Source organism: Hemicordylus capensis, chromosome 4, assembly GCF_027244095.1.
Source record: "Hemicordylus capensis ecotype Gifberg chromosome 4, rHemCap1.1.pri, whole genome shotgun sequence".
Lineage (NCBI taxonomy): Eukaryota > Metazoa > Chordata > Lepidosauria > Squamata > Cordylidae > Hemicordylus > Hemicordylus capensis.
In genome coordinates, this window is record NC_069660.1 from 189,522,125 (window position 1) to 189,534,558 (window position 12,434).

At 43.4% G+C, this 12,434-nt stretch overlaps 1 long non-coding RNA gene across 1 annotated transcript in view; it reads left to right on the top strand.

Moving 5' to 3' along the window:
* The window catches only part of LOC128324503 (uncharacterized), a 103,034-nt gene extending 94,156 nt beyond the window's left edge, over positions 1–8,878 (top strand). Inside the window, exon 4 of the long non-coding RNA XR_008306904.1 lies at positions 8,307–8,878. This is a non-coding gene — a long non-coding RNA (uncharacterized LOC128324503). The remainder of the gene's footprint in view (positions 1–8,306) is intronic.
* The last annotated feature ends 3,556 nt before the right edge of the window (positions 8,879–12,434 follow it).

Sequence of the window (12,434 nt, forward strand, 5' to 3'; positions counted from 1 at the left end):
AATGTCTTTGTGCTGTGTGAGATGTTCTCTGGCTTCTCTCCTGAGACAGTGAAGCCGTTTAGCTCTCTTTGTGAGATGCCAAAGTAGTCTCCGTCAGCATGGAGAGATGATGCCCTTGAGAGATGGGGCTTCAATTCAAATATAGATTCAGATAATAGCTGCAGCATGTAGCATGAATCTCGAAAGTCTCCAAATAGCAATACGCTGAGGCAGGGGGCTCTCCCTTGTCAGGGGAAAAGGAAGGAAATTTGCATTGAAGAATGGTTTTAAGAAATATGTATTTGGCACGGAAGCAGCTTTGTGTGTTGTATGTTAAGAAATAGAATTTAAAGAGCTTGATGAAACATTTTGAAACTTGAGACACAAATTCAGTGTTGGTCTCAAATTACATTCAACAGTGAGAGAAGACTTCTAAAAAAGAAAAGAAAGGCAGGAGGTAAAAAATGTAAATATAAAGCTCTCGCCATCCCCATTCAAAGTCACCTTGCTGTAACAGCAAGATGCTGACAGATTACAGGTATTTATTCTACACCACTTCACACAAGATTTGTCCAGGAGCAATTAGGAGCTAAAGCTTAATGTTGCTGTGCCACTGGAGTTTCATTGATCCAGTACTCTAGGGAGGCAGGTACTTAAGGCTGAGCCCCATGAGATCCCAGTTCTTCCTCCTCCTCCATCCTACTGATGATCACAGCCTAATAGATGAATATTTCTTTTTTTTTTCCCCTGCCATAACTCAAAGTACTATTATTTATTTATTTATTTAAACCTACACAGCTAAAACAGTAAAGACATTTAGATTTTTCATGTTTTTAACTGGTTGTATTACATTTAGTTTTGAAGGTTGGTTTGTATGCTTTTTGGGCTATTATATCTGAATTTACAATGGGCGGCATACAGATTTGATAAATAAATAAATAAATTTCACTTTACCTAAGCTATCCACACAATCAAGTGCTATCCAAAATGGATGCCAATATTACTGTCCCCAAATACCTGCTCTTTGTTATCATGAGAAATATATCACCGAACCCTATGAAACTGACATTTCTTAACAGAAAGTTGATGAATAAGACAACTAAGGAAGTTGTTGATGAAGCATTATGGGGTCATTTGGGGAAATACAAACAAACATGGGGAACATTATAGTAGGTGGAGGAACACTCAGTGTCCAGGCTGGGCTACCAAATGCCTAGTATGTTGGACTTATCTAGTGACCTTGAGGGGTGCATCTAGTGTGATGCACTTAGGGCATCACCATGAGGGGGAAAGGGTACACTTGACTGGAGCCTGGAGATCTAGGTGACCCAGCATAGGCTGCAACCAGTGTTCCCTCTAAGGCATGCACATATGCATGCAAACACACATTTTTTGGTGTCCGCTCAGTTAGTTTTAGATAACGCTCAGATAGAATCAGGATGGTCCCACTCTGAATATACATGCGCACACACTTCCTTGATACCGCTGCCCAGAACAAAAGTCATTCCGCACACAGATGGAAAAAAAATTAGAGAGAACACTGGCTACAACCCCATTACCTTGAGGAAAAATACTGATGATAAACTGTAGATCATGCTTGTGGATATTTATGTAAAGTTATGTACTACCCATATGGGATGTCAAAGTTGTGAGATTTGCTAGCTCAAAGTCTACTAGACTGATTACATGCCCAAGCTGACTCAATATCTCTGTCATCTCCATGCTACCTGTCATGTGGTGCTTAACAAGACTCAGGGAAACTTTGGAGTTGGCCAGTGAGTGATTACAGCCTGCTATATAAAAGGTTGATTATATCAAGAGCATTAGCACATTAATGGCTCTGGTAGCAACATATAGAGAGCAAGAATTGAAACTGCATCTCCAAACACAAAAACGTTTGTTGCACTTTGTGTTCTACGATGACATTCAAAATTATTCATATGACTGTTGTAGTACATGGATCATCAGTTACTCAAACAAAAGGGTGGCCGAGCTTGTAAAGATCTCCAAGAACATGGATTTCATCACAGTTTGACAGGGAGTCCATTCTCAACAATTCATGGTGAACATGTAACTGAATCAATGGTAAATAAGGAAGTTAAGTGGGGGGTCAGGGGATAGAGATGTGTACAAAACTGGTTTTGCCGATTGGATTTAGTCTGGTCCAAACCAGTTCAAAGTTTTACTTGTAAAGGGGCATCCAGTGAAGATTCCCCTTTACTAATAAAGGGGCAGGGGGGTTCCCTAAGCTTAGAGGGGGCAAGAGGGGAGTCATTTAGTACTTACAAGTACTAGCAGCAGTGGTGGCTCCCCCCCCCCCCACTGCTGGCCTCCCCCAGAGTAGCCAGAGCCGCCGCCGGCCTGGTTCAGTCACACAAATGGCCTCCTTGCATGCGCAAAGGTCACTAAAATGATCTCCAAATGTGTGTGGAGGCCCAAACTGGGCTGGAGAAAACCTGAACCAGGCTGCCGGTGGCCTTGACTACTCTGAGGGAAGAGGGCAGGGGTGTGGTGAGCCACCTCTCTGCGGCCACTGCTAGTACTTGTACGTGCTAAATGACTTCCCTCCTGCCCCCTCTAGGCATAGGGAAGCCCCTCCACCCCTGCCCCTTTATTGGTAAAGGGGAATCCTCACCAATTCTCCTTTACCAGCAGAGCTCTGAACTGGTTCAGTTCGAGCCAGGCCCAGTTTGGTTAGAACTCGGACCAGCCAAGGCCTGTCAACATCGAGCAGGTTCAACGTCAATCCTGATTTGAATTGAACCAACTCGCACACCCCTATTGGGGGACCTCATCATGGGGGTAATAAAACAACACAAGAAGCTCACCAAAATTAATTCTCACCATGTTGCCAAGAATGAAACATTTGTCGCGGGCGGGCAGGGAGGGACTGATAGCAGAACGGAAGAATTGTAAAGATGAATTGGTTGGCCCTGGGAAAAATACTGCAACAGTGCGGCAGTTAATTAAGGCAGGCACATGATAGAGGTGAACAACTTTTACAGCAATTCATCAAAGAAAGAATAACTGAATATAAAATCAACTTATTTGTTCCACAGTCAAGAATAGGAACTTTGGCTGACATACAGACTAACAAATAACATGTGCAGTGTGCTTCATTTCAGACTAAAGCAGCATGGGCACTTGCGTGTGTCTGTGTGTGGGGATAGTACTTGCCACTCTCCCCTTCCCTCTGAAGTGCTCTATTGCACCTGAAAATATGTCCCTTAGGGCTGTGTGTCTCTCAGGGACATATTTTCAGGTGCTAAAGAGCGCTTCAGAGGGAAGGGGAGATTAATTAAAATGGTCCGTCTCTATGAGTGTCTGCACTGCTTTAGTCTGGAAAGCTGCACATGTACTTCCTTTCCTGCAGGTGTGCTTCATTAGTCTGGGTGGTAAATGTTAAAAGCAACAGAAGAAAATGACATTTCTGGCCTGTATGCAAAAGGTACAGACAAGAGGGAAATGCTCTTTTATTCCTTTGTCCATTGCTGATCCTGTTAGTGGTGTGCACGGAACCACCGTGGTGCAGTTTGACGCTGTGTGTGTGTTCCTTTAAGGGGAGGGGAGGGTGCATTTACCCCTCCTGCCGCTTTCCCCCCACCGGTGCTCTGTTTTTAGGAAACTTCTTGGGGCGGCAGCATCCCTCCCTGCCGCCCCTTCTCCTGTTCCTAGCTGGAAGCAGCAACTGCGTGTGTGCCTGCCACGCACACGCCACACACGTCACACAGATGCTCATGCATCTGTGCGACGTGCGTGGCGGGTGCACGCGCAGTTGCTGCTTCCAGCCACTTCCGGCCAGGAATGGGGGAAGGGGCAACAGGGAGGTATGCTGCCGCCCCAAGAAGTTTCCTAAAAATGGAGCACCGGGGTGGGGGGGAAAGTGGTGGGAGGGGTAAATGTACCCTTCCCCACCCTTAAAGGAAGACACACACCCCCAACGTCAAGCCGGCACCTGTGCAAACCTGTTTGGAGGTCTTTTGAATGGCCTTCGAACTGATTCGTGCACACCACTAGATCCTGTTGGCAACATGTGAATGGGTCAGAAGTCAAGCCTCAGGAATTTCTTCATTATGGAATACAATGCAAGGGCACTATAGTGCAATAGTGTAATTCTGCAAATCCCTGGTTTTTAGCACAGTTAAGCCAGTGTCTTGCACTAGTGCAAATTTGCTCACTTCACCAGTGGTTTGTTGCTCCGGATGTCAGACAGTGACACCAATTTTATTCTTTTGTATATTTGTGTCTCATATGACCCATAATGCTTCCTCAGTGACTTCCTCAGTTGTTTTATTCATTGACTCTCTTCTATTCTGTTGCCCATTTGGCTGGGTTAGGTGATATTGGAGAATAGGTGCTTGGGGACATCCATATTGGCAACCATTTTGGATTTCAGGTAGAACTCTGTTGAGGATCACTTACGTAAAATGAAATTCAGATTCAGCAACCCCCCAAAAGTAACAACCAACCTTCAAAACCAATATTAATACAACTGCCCTTAAACAAGAAAAATCTATCTGCCTATTAATAAAAACACAAAACAAATACAATAGAAGGTTAAGCAACAAATAGAACAACTTTTCAATGCACAAGCGAACCAAAATATCTTCACTCTGTACCAGAGGTGGCCTGGTGGGCCTTCTTGAGAAGCTGTGGTGTCATCACAAAGAAGGCCTTGTCTGAAACTTGATATTATTTTATGTAGAAAAGGGCTTGGGTCTTTTGTAGATCTTAAATGGTGGGGAGATTCATATGGAAGCAGATGTTTCCACAGATATATGAATGAGTTCTTCATATTAGCTCCTCAAATGTATTGTTATCGTCTGTAAGCCATTTTAACTGCTACTTTCATAATGTGACGTCGGAAAAAGAAGAAGAAAAAGCAGTCACATTAGGCACAAGGGATGTGTATTTGTGGATCTCTCTCACTTCAACACATTAAAAACATGTGGAGATTTTAACTATAAATTGATTAGTACTGAGATGATTTCAAAAAGGCTCTCAAGAAATCCCAGGGCAGTATGACTAAGTTAACAGACCAGACAATTAATGTGGCATTTTTTGGTATATGTGATACGTTCTCATTTTAGTGTTGCATTCTCTCTAGAGAGGAGCCTGGGCAATGGATACCTCTATGTGTGATGTAGAACGGCTTCATGTTCACACACTGTATGCCTGTCTGAAGGTCAGTGGGGAGGGGCTTATTGGATTTCCTGTAAAGATCCCCTCTTGCATGTGGGAATACATTTGTTAATGATGGGCAGTTTTTGATTTTGTTTCTCATAGAATATCTGTCTCCTAGGTTGAAGACGTCTTGTAGCATATATCATGTATATCATTATTTAGTAAAATACAAATTCACAAACCATATGAAATGTGTAAAGGCACTGTATATAAACTGAGCTTCAGAATGTCCTCCAAGCTGGCTGTGCTCCTCAGACAAATACTTCTTGTTTTCTGGTGAGATGAATATTCTCATTGGAATAATTAATATCTCTACTGCAATTTCACTTAAGCAAGCTTGTTTTTGAAATTCAAGAATCAGACCTCCAAGGTTTTTGGTAAATAAATTAAGTTCATCTTGTACTTCACAAAAATGTTTGTTGTATTCTGTCGAGTAGTCTTTTATGTTTTGTGATTTTAGAAGTTTGTCCCAGTGGGGATCTGGTAGATAGTGTGGGGTGGAGTCGGGGGGGGGGGAGGGAGGGAAAGGAGAAAAATAGTTGTTTCTGAATAAAGTCCTCGTTAAACCAGATTAAGACTACTTCAGGTTGATAAGGGAAGCAACTATTACAAGTTTTTTTGTTTTGAAAGAACAGAAAAAGAAGTGGGAAGCATTTTCGGTAAAGCATAGCACAAGTAGCAAACCAGGAGCTCCAAAAAAACATAGTACAGAACCTCCCTTCTAGGGCTTATTATGGTGAAAAGTGGGTGTCTACCTGCCACTGATGCCAATGAACAAAGCTCCTGCAATGTATGGTCCACCTCCAAAACTAGATTGCATGGACTTTGCTATAAGGAATACTGTGAAGCACTAGTGGCCAACTGTGTTGGCAAGTGTGCCACACACAGATTACAAACAATGAGATGCACTCCAGTGCATGCTACAGTTTTGGAGCAGTTTGCCATACCTTGGCATGCTTTTTGAATCTAGTCTTCTGATCTGGGGAACAGGCTGTACTGGGGAACTGGCTGCTGTGTGCAGTGTAGGAGGGGAAGATGGGCTCCTAGATGGAACAGAAACAAATGAGAAGCCCAGGGCGATGTTTATAAAGAGGACAAAGTCTTCTGAAGTTGCCTGCAGCTGTAGAGGGCTGCCAACTGTCCAGTCCTATTATTCTCACTTGTTTTTAAGGTAAGTGGATGCTCAACAAAAGGCAATCAAATGGTGTAGCAGGGTGAAGGTGGAAGACATAGGCTAGGCCTTAGAGGTGGAGATTATTTGCTGCCTTTGGGGAGGCAAGACCTTGCCAGGAGGCATGACCCCCTTAATATTGAATGCCCCCCTTGGAAGTAAGAAACACCCACAGTTACCAATTGGACTCCATGATTCAGGAAGTATATGTATTTTAAAGCTGGACACTTTGAGGTCTAACATTCAAGCCCAATCTTCTTCATTGTGAAGCCCGGGGGCCAGTGTTGCTCCCTGATGAATTGTTTATTGGGCCTGTGTGAAGCTTCAGCCAAAGTTGAATACTCTGTTCAGTCCCCATAGCACCATGGAAAGCTGACATTCCCACCATGAAGTGCTGCGCTTTGCTCAGTGCTGGTTGAGGCACCACTGCACCATCCTGGAAGGCATGCATTGAGTGCTAGGAAATGTAGCCCTTCCCAGCACTTTCTCCATAGAGCTCAAGAGAGGGCTCTGTCTGTCTTACTGCACCCTCCCAGCCCTGAGAAAAGTCAGTACAGTGGGTAATGGGTCTCCTTACTGCACCCTCTCAGCATTGAGAACTGTCAGCACAGCAGGAAATGGGTCTCCCATTGAAGGCTTTTCACCAAAGTGGCCCGCACTTGAAAAATAGTGAAGATAACTTCCGTAGCCACTTCACAACACTGGCTTTTGCTAAGAAAGAGTGTTTTTTAAAGAGCTGAGCTGAAAGTGTAAGAGCAAGGCATTTAAAAGCAGTCCCTTCTCTCCAGCCTGCTGTGACACTCACTCACTGGTCTCCTCTAAGAGTCGGTTTAGGATTAAGACTTTATGATGTGATGATCTCTTAATTAAGCATGGGAATGAGACAAATTCCTTTTACACGAGTTCTCACGCAGCAAGGTACAACTCCTTGCAGTAAGAGGTTAGTCATTATTGGCATGGCATTTTTAAAATACAAAATAATTTTCGCTCCCACATAAATAATTTGTGATACTTCTGAATTCCAGTAAAAGGGGGGAAAGTTATAGATTGTATAGATGAGGAAATAATTGGGTCATTTTAATAAGCAGCGACGCTTCTTCTTTCACATAGTCAAATCTGTCTTACAACATCCATATCCTGCAAAGACCTTTCTTGTTTTCATAAATCTTGAGCATTTAGAGTGCCTAGTGTAGTGTGAGTACAGAAGAGCATGTGGTGCCTCAGCAGGAAAATAAATTATTCTTTGAACTATAGAGATAATTATGCAAAAGATTTTGTACAAGGATTTTTCAGTGGAGTATAGTACTTTGTTGCCCAAGTACTAAGAATTTCTTTACAAAACAGAATTCATTAGCAAATTTGACTGTAGCAAATTTTCAAGTTGATATTATATGTACCTACTGGCAAGAGAACATCTCCTAATATAAGACCATATTTTTACAGACCCTTAAATATTATAGTGTCTGAAATATGCAAAATATGTCAGTAACAGAATCAGAAATGATGTCCAAAAATTCGGATTCTGTTACCGATGTATTCTGCATATTTAAGACACTATAATATTTAAGGGTTTTGAAAAATATGACCTTGTGGAACAAGATGTTCTCTTGCCAATGGGTATGACATAAGCTCAAAATGTTGCTTATAGCTACAGTCATTGAAAAATGGTAACATGCTTCATTCCATTATGCATGGAATTGCCCAGTTGTCCCCTTCCATTTGGTTATGCAAATCATGTGCTCCCGAGATTATTCAGAAGTCATGTTTAATGCAATGTATGTACAATGTTTAATAGAATGTATATACAGTGTTTAACACATACTTAATGCAATTGATACTTAAGTGCATAAGGGAATTGTTTTTGGTGGAGGACATTGTTGATGAAGCCTCTGGTACTGACTCAATGAGCTGGTGTGATGACTTAGAATCAACAAAAGGCAATTTTTTGTTTTTTCTCTTTCTCTTTTTTGAGAATGAAAAAGGCTGGAGAATGAAAACAGACAGTCCCATCTGAGGGAAGTGAGAAGTCAATTGGGCTGGAACTCAAACCTCACAATGGGTTGTGATGGCAAAGCAGACTGGCCGAATAAGAAGAGCTCCCAAGAGGCAGGAAGGAAAAGAGCAGAGAGAGAAGAAACTGCAGGCCAAAGGAGAGGGGAAGGATCAATGATGGACTGAGAGAAAGAATCTGAGAGGAGAAAAGATAGAGGGGATACTTGTTATGATTCTGGGCAATTTATGGAAGCAGGACTGACTATGCAGCAATTCCCTTCCTGCTATGCATAGAGGGTGGGGTTGCAGTTCAGTGGCAGTGCATCTGCTTTACATGCAGGTGATCCTTGCTTTAATCCCTGGTACTTCCAGGTAGGTACAACTTAGATAGATTCTTGCCTGAAAGCCTGTAGAGCTACTTCCATTCAGTGTAAACAATATTTAAAGGAGGCAAACCATTCAAAATCCGGGGCTAGGTTCATTAGTATTCTCTGGTTCAGTTCTAGCTCAGATACTAATTTTAAAAAGAGGGTTGGTAATCATTTCAGACACTACGCATATAATTGTCTACAGAGAAGAGCTGTAGGATAATTAATAAAGAAAAGAACCATAAGCTCAACATTTTCTTGCTTTCATTTGGTGACAGGCTTTTATGTATTATTATTTATCGATTACATTTCTATACCGCCTCATCCAAAAGGCTCTGGGTGGTTTTAAAAGCACTGCACATAAGGGAATAATTGTTCCCCTTGTTCAGCGGCATAGGTTCCCCTTGTTCAGGGGCATAGGTGTCCAGTTGCATGGGGTGTGTATCTGGGGTTGCAGGGTTCCCCCTGCTCCCCCCCTGCACTGGTTGCTCAACCCCAACTCATGCCAGCTGCTCTCCAAGCTGACACGACTGTCCTGGGAGGCAGAGCTGCCCTGATCCCCATGGCCCCTTTAAGGCAGACCTGTTCATGCTGGCATTGGCACAGCTCTGCCTCACCAAGCTGGCATGATTGTGTTGGCTCAGTGACATCATCAAGCCTCTTTGATTCGACTGGAGCACAACTGGGAAGTGAAGGCAGCAGGCAGCCCATCTTTGGATTTTGTCCCAGGGCCTCCTCCAACCTTGCTATGTGCCTGAGTGGCATTATCTCATCTAGAGACATTTGTATTTGTTACATCAATGGTGAGGTTGCATAAGCTATGTATACTTCCTTCTCTGCTAAAGACAGGTTGTTTGGATTTCTGACATCAGAAACCCAGCTAGACCTAATTATAAGCTATAATTGGCTTATTAGACCCTCCATGATGGTCTTTCTAAGAGTAGAAAAAGCATTTTTAACCTACTGAGAATCACTCAGGCTGTTTACAGATTCCTTGACATAGACTTGGAGGAGATGCTGTAGAGCTATCATTGCTCACAAGATGAACATTCACATTTCCCCTCATCACAGTCTCATGTCAAACCAGTTTTTAAATAGTGCAAAGCTATCCACTTCTACATGGCATTGTCCTGCTATATCAAGAACATTTTCTTTCTTAAAAAATAATAATCCATGTTTCTTTGAGCAGAGTGTGTTCTCCTTCTCTCTCCAATATATTCAAGATGGAGTTGCCATGATGATGATGAAATGGACACTCAACCTGCTTCCACAGTGCTATGCCATTGCCTTCGCAGCAAATTGGAGGCAAACGCCTTCCAAGGCAAGAGGGGCAGCATATGTAGAGCAGTGCACACTAGACCACAGTGGCTTACACACTTGATTTGACTGATGGCACAGTTGCTAAAAAGAAAGTTGGCCATCACTAGATCAAGAAAAACACCGGCAAGTTAGTAATAAGGAAAACAGGCTCTCACCATTTTGTTGTTTAATTATCGAGCTACTGATGCTGGATCTGGACTGCCATTAAGAAAGGAGAAAATGGATCCCACCTTTCTAGAAAAATGATTGACTGTACAAGCCTCATCAGAATCTCTGCAAAGGCTCTATCTACTCTAGAAATGCATTGGTTGGTTTCACACCATGTTCATTGCTATTACTTCAGTGAGAGTATCCTGGACTTTGTACATCTAATTATCATAAAAAGGAGATGAGGTAGACAACCTGTATCTGGACTGTACCATTTCAGACTGAATTGGGGAAGGGCTCACATGATTGAATGTTCCTCCATATAAAAATGCCCACACATAGCAGGGGAAAGTCCATGTCGGAACCTTTCTTCTGACATCCAGTTTTCTACAAACAGGGAATTTCTTTTGTATGCAGCTCTCAGCTGATGAGCTGCTAGGCTACATACATGCATGCCTCATCTGAAAGTCAAAGCAGCAGCACTCTCTACAAACTGAGGTAGGTGCTCCTGAAAAGTTGGCATCCCAGGGGGTTGTCAAGATTGCTTCTCTGATTGGACTGTCCCTGCTTGCTGGCAAGGCAAAGCTGAAAAGATCACCCAGTGTGCTCTAAAAGGATGATATTTTACATGGGTTTCCTGCAGCTTTTGATCATAAAAAGATGGGAGCCTGTGGTTTTCCTTTGTTCATCAGTGTCTTTCCCTTCTGTACACAAATGACTGAGTCACTGCTGAGTAATCCCAAGGGTTGTGCTGTCTAACAATGAAATCAGACACAACAAAGCCATGCATTCTCCCCCCAAATTTAAAACAGGGCATTGCATGCATATTCAGAAGTGCCACATAGTAAAGTGAATCTGACCTTGAATGTATGACACACAGTGCTGGTGGTGCACTTTAATATGCGTTTTGATGCCTGTGCCACAATTTGGCAGCAAGTCATTAGAGGGGAGAGGGGCAGGTCCTGCTGCTGGGTAATGTCAAGTTGCTTCAGCAAGTGTCTGACTACAGGCAGATTTAAGTGAGCTGCTAAGTTGGATTCATTGGAGCAAAAGAGAACAATATCTGTTAATGAAGGAAACTGGTTTGTCAACCAGAAGTGGAAAGACTCACTTTGCTTTATTTCAGCCACTGTTGGTGACAGAAGAGACAAAGGCACATCTCCTACACCAGGAATGGCAAACCTTCCTATGGTTAGAGGCCATTCTGTTCTCTAGACAGAGGTCCAAGGGCTGAAAATCTATTTTGTGTCACAAATGGATCCCCTCGTGAGTATTAGGGCTCCATAGTACTGCTGGCACCACCTAGGAATAAGGCAAACATTTCACCATACTTTAATTAAAATTTGGTCAAGCAACCATGGGCCAAATGAAACTGCCTTTGGACCCAGTCTAGATTGTGGGTCACATTCCTGAAGATAGTCAAATTGCCAGCAGATCTTGAGGACAGAGAAGGCAACCACCTTGTATTTCTCTCCTAAAGAAGATATCAAGCAAGGAAATCAGCCAACCAACCAAGCAACAAGAAATCACGGGGAAAGCAGAAGCTACGTTTGTAAGTCTGTCAGGGCTAGCAATTTTCTAGGATTTGATTTCTGGCTGGCTAGAAGTGTGTTCTTTTTGAGAGAGCAAGACAAGTTAGCCTGAATGGGGAATAAATTCAAGGTGAGTGACTCAGCTTGTGGGAGGGGTCACATTCTTGAGGAGAGTTAGATTGCCAGCAGATCTTGAAGACAATGCTCAGACCAGAGGAGCTTCTCTACCCGGAGGTTTGTGAAGAGGAGTTTGCAAACAGTTATTGAAGGCGTTTTGCGGGAGATTGGCAGGGAAGTCTGTGGGGAAGTATACAAGCAGTCCCCATTTATCACAGAGGAGACACACAGCACATGGATAAGGTGAGTACTACCTGACCTTTGTAATTTTCTTGGAGGACAAAGCTTAAAACCTTTATTTAGCTGACAACTGCACCCAGTATGGCTTCTTAGGCTTTTGGCTAAGATGAAGGACCGGGTCTCACGATCAGTGAGTCCTGGTTTGGGGCGATGAGCAGGGAGAGCGGAATAAGCCCACTCTCCCTGCACACGAGCAGGGAGGGAGCCCTGGGCAGCTGGATCGGCCACCCACACGATTGCCGGTTCCATGACGGAGCCGGCAGGGGCTGGGGAGCTCGGGGGCCACATGGTCCCTAGAAGCTCCAGTATGCCCTGTGCAAGTGCTTTTTGCAGAGGCAGCTTTTCGCCGGAGCCGGGAGGCAGCTTTTGCCTCCCCTCTGGGGG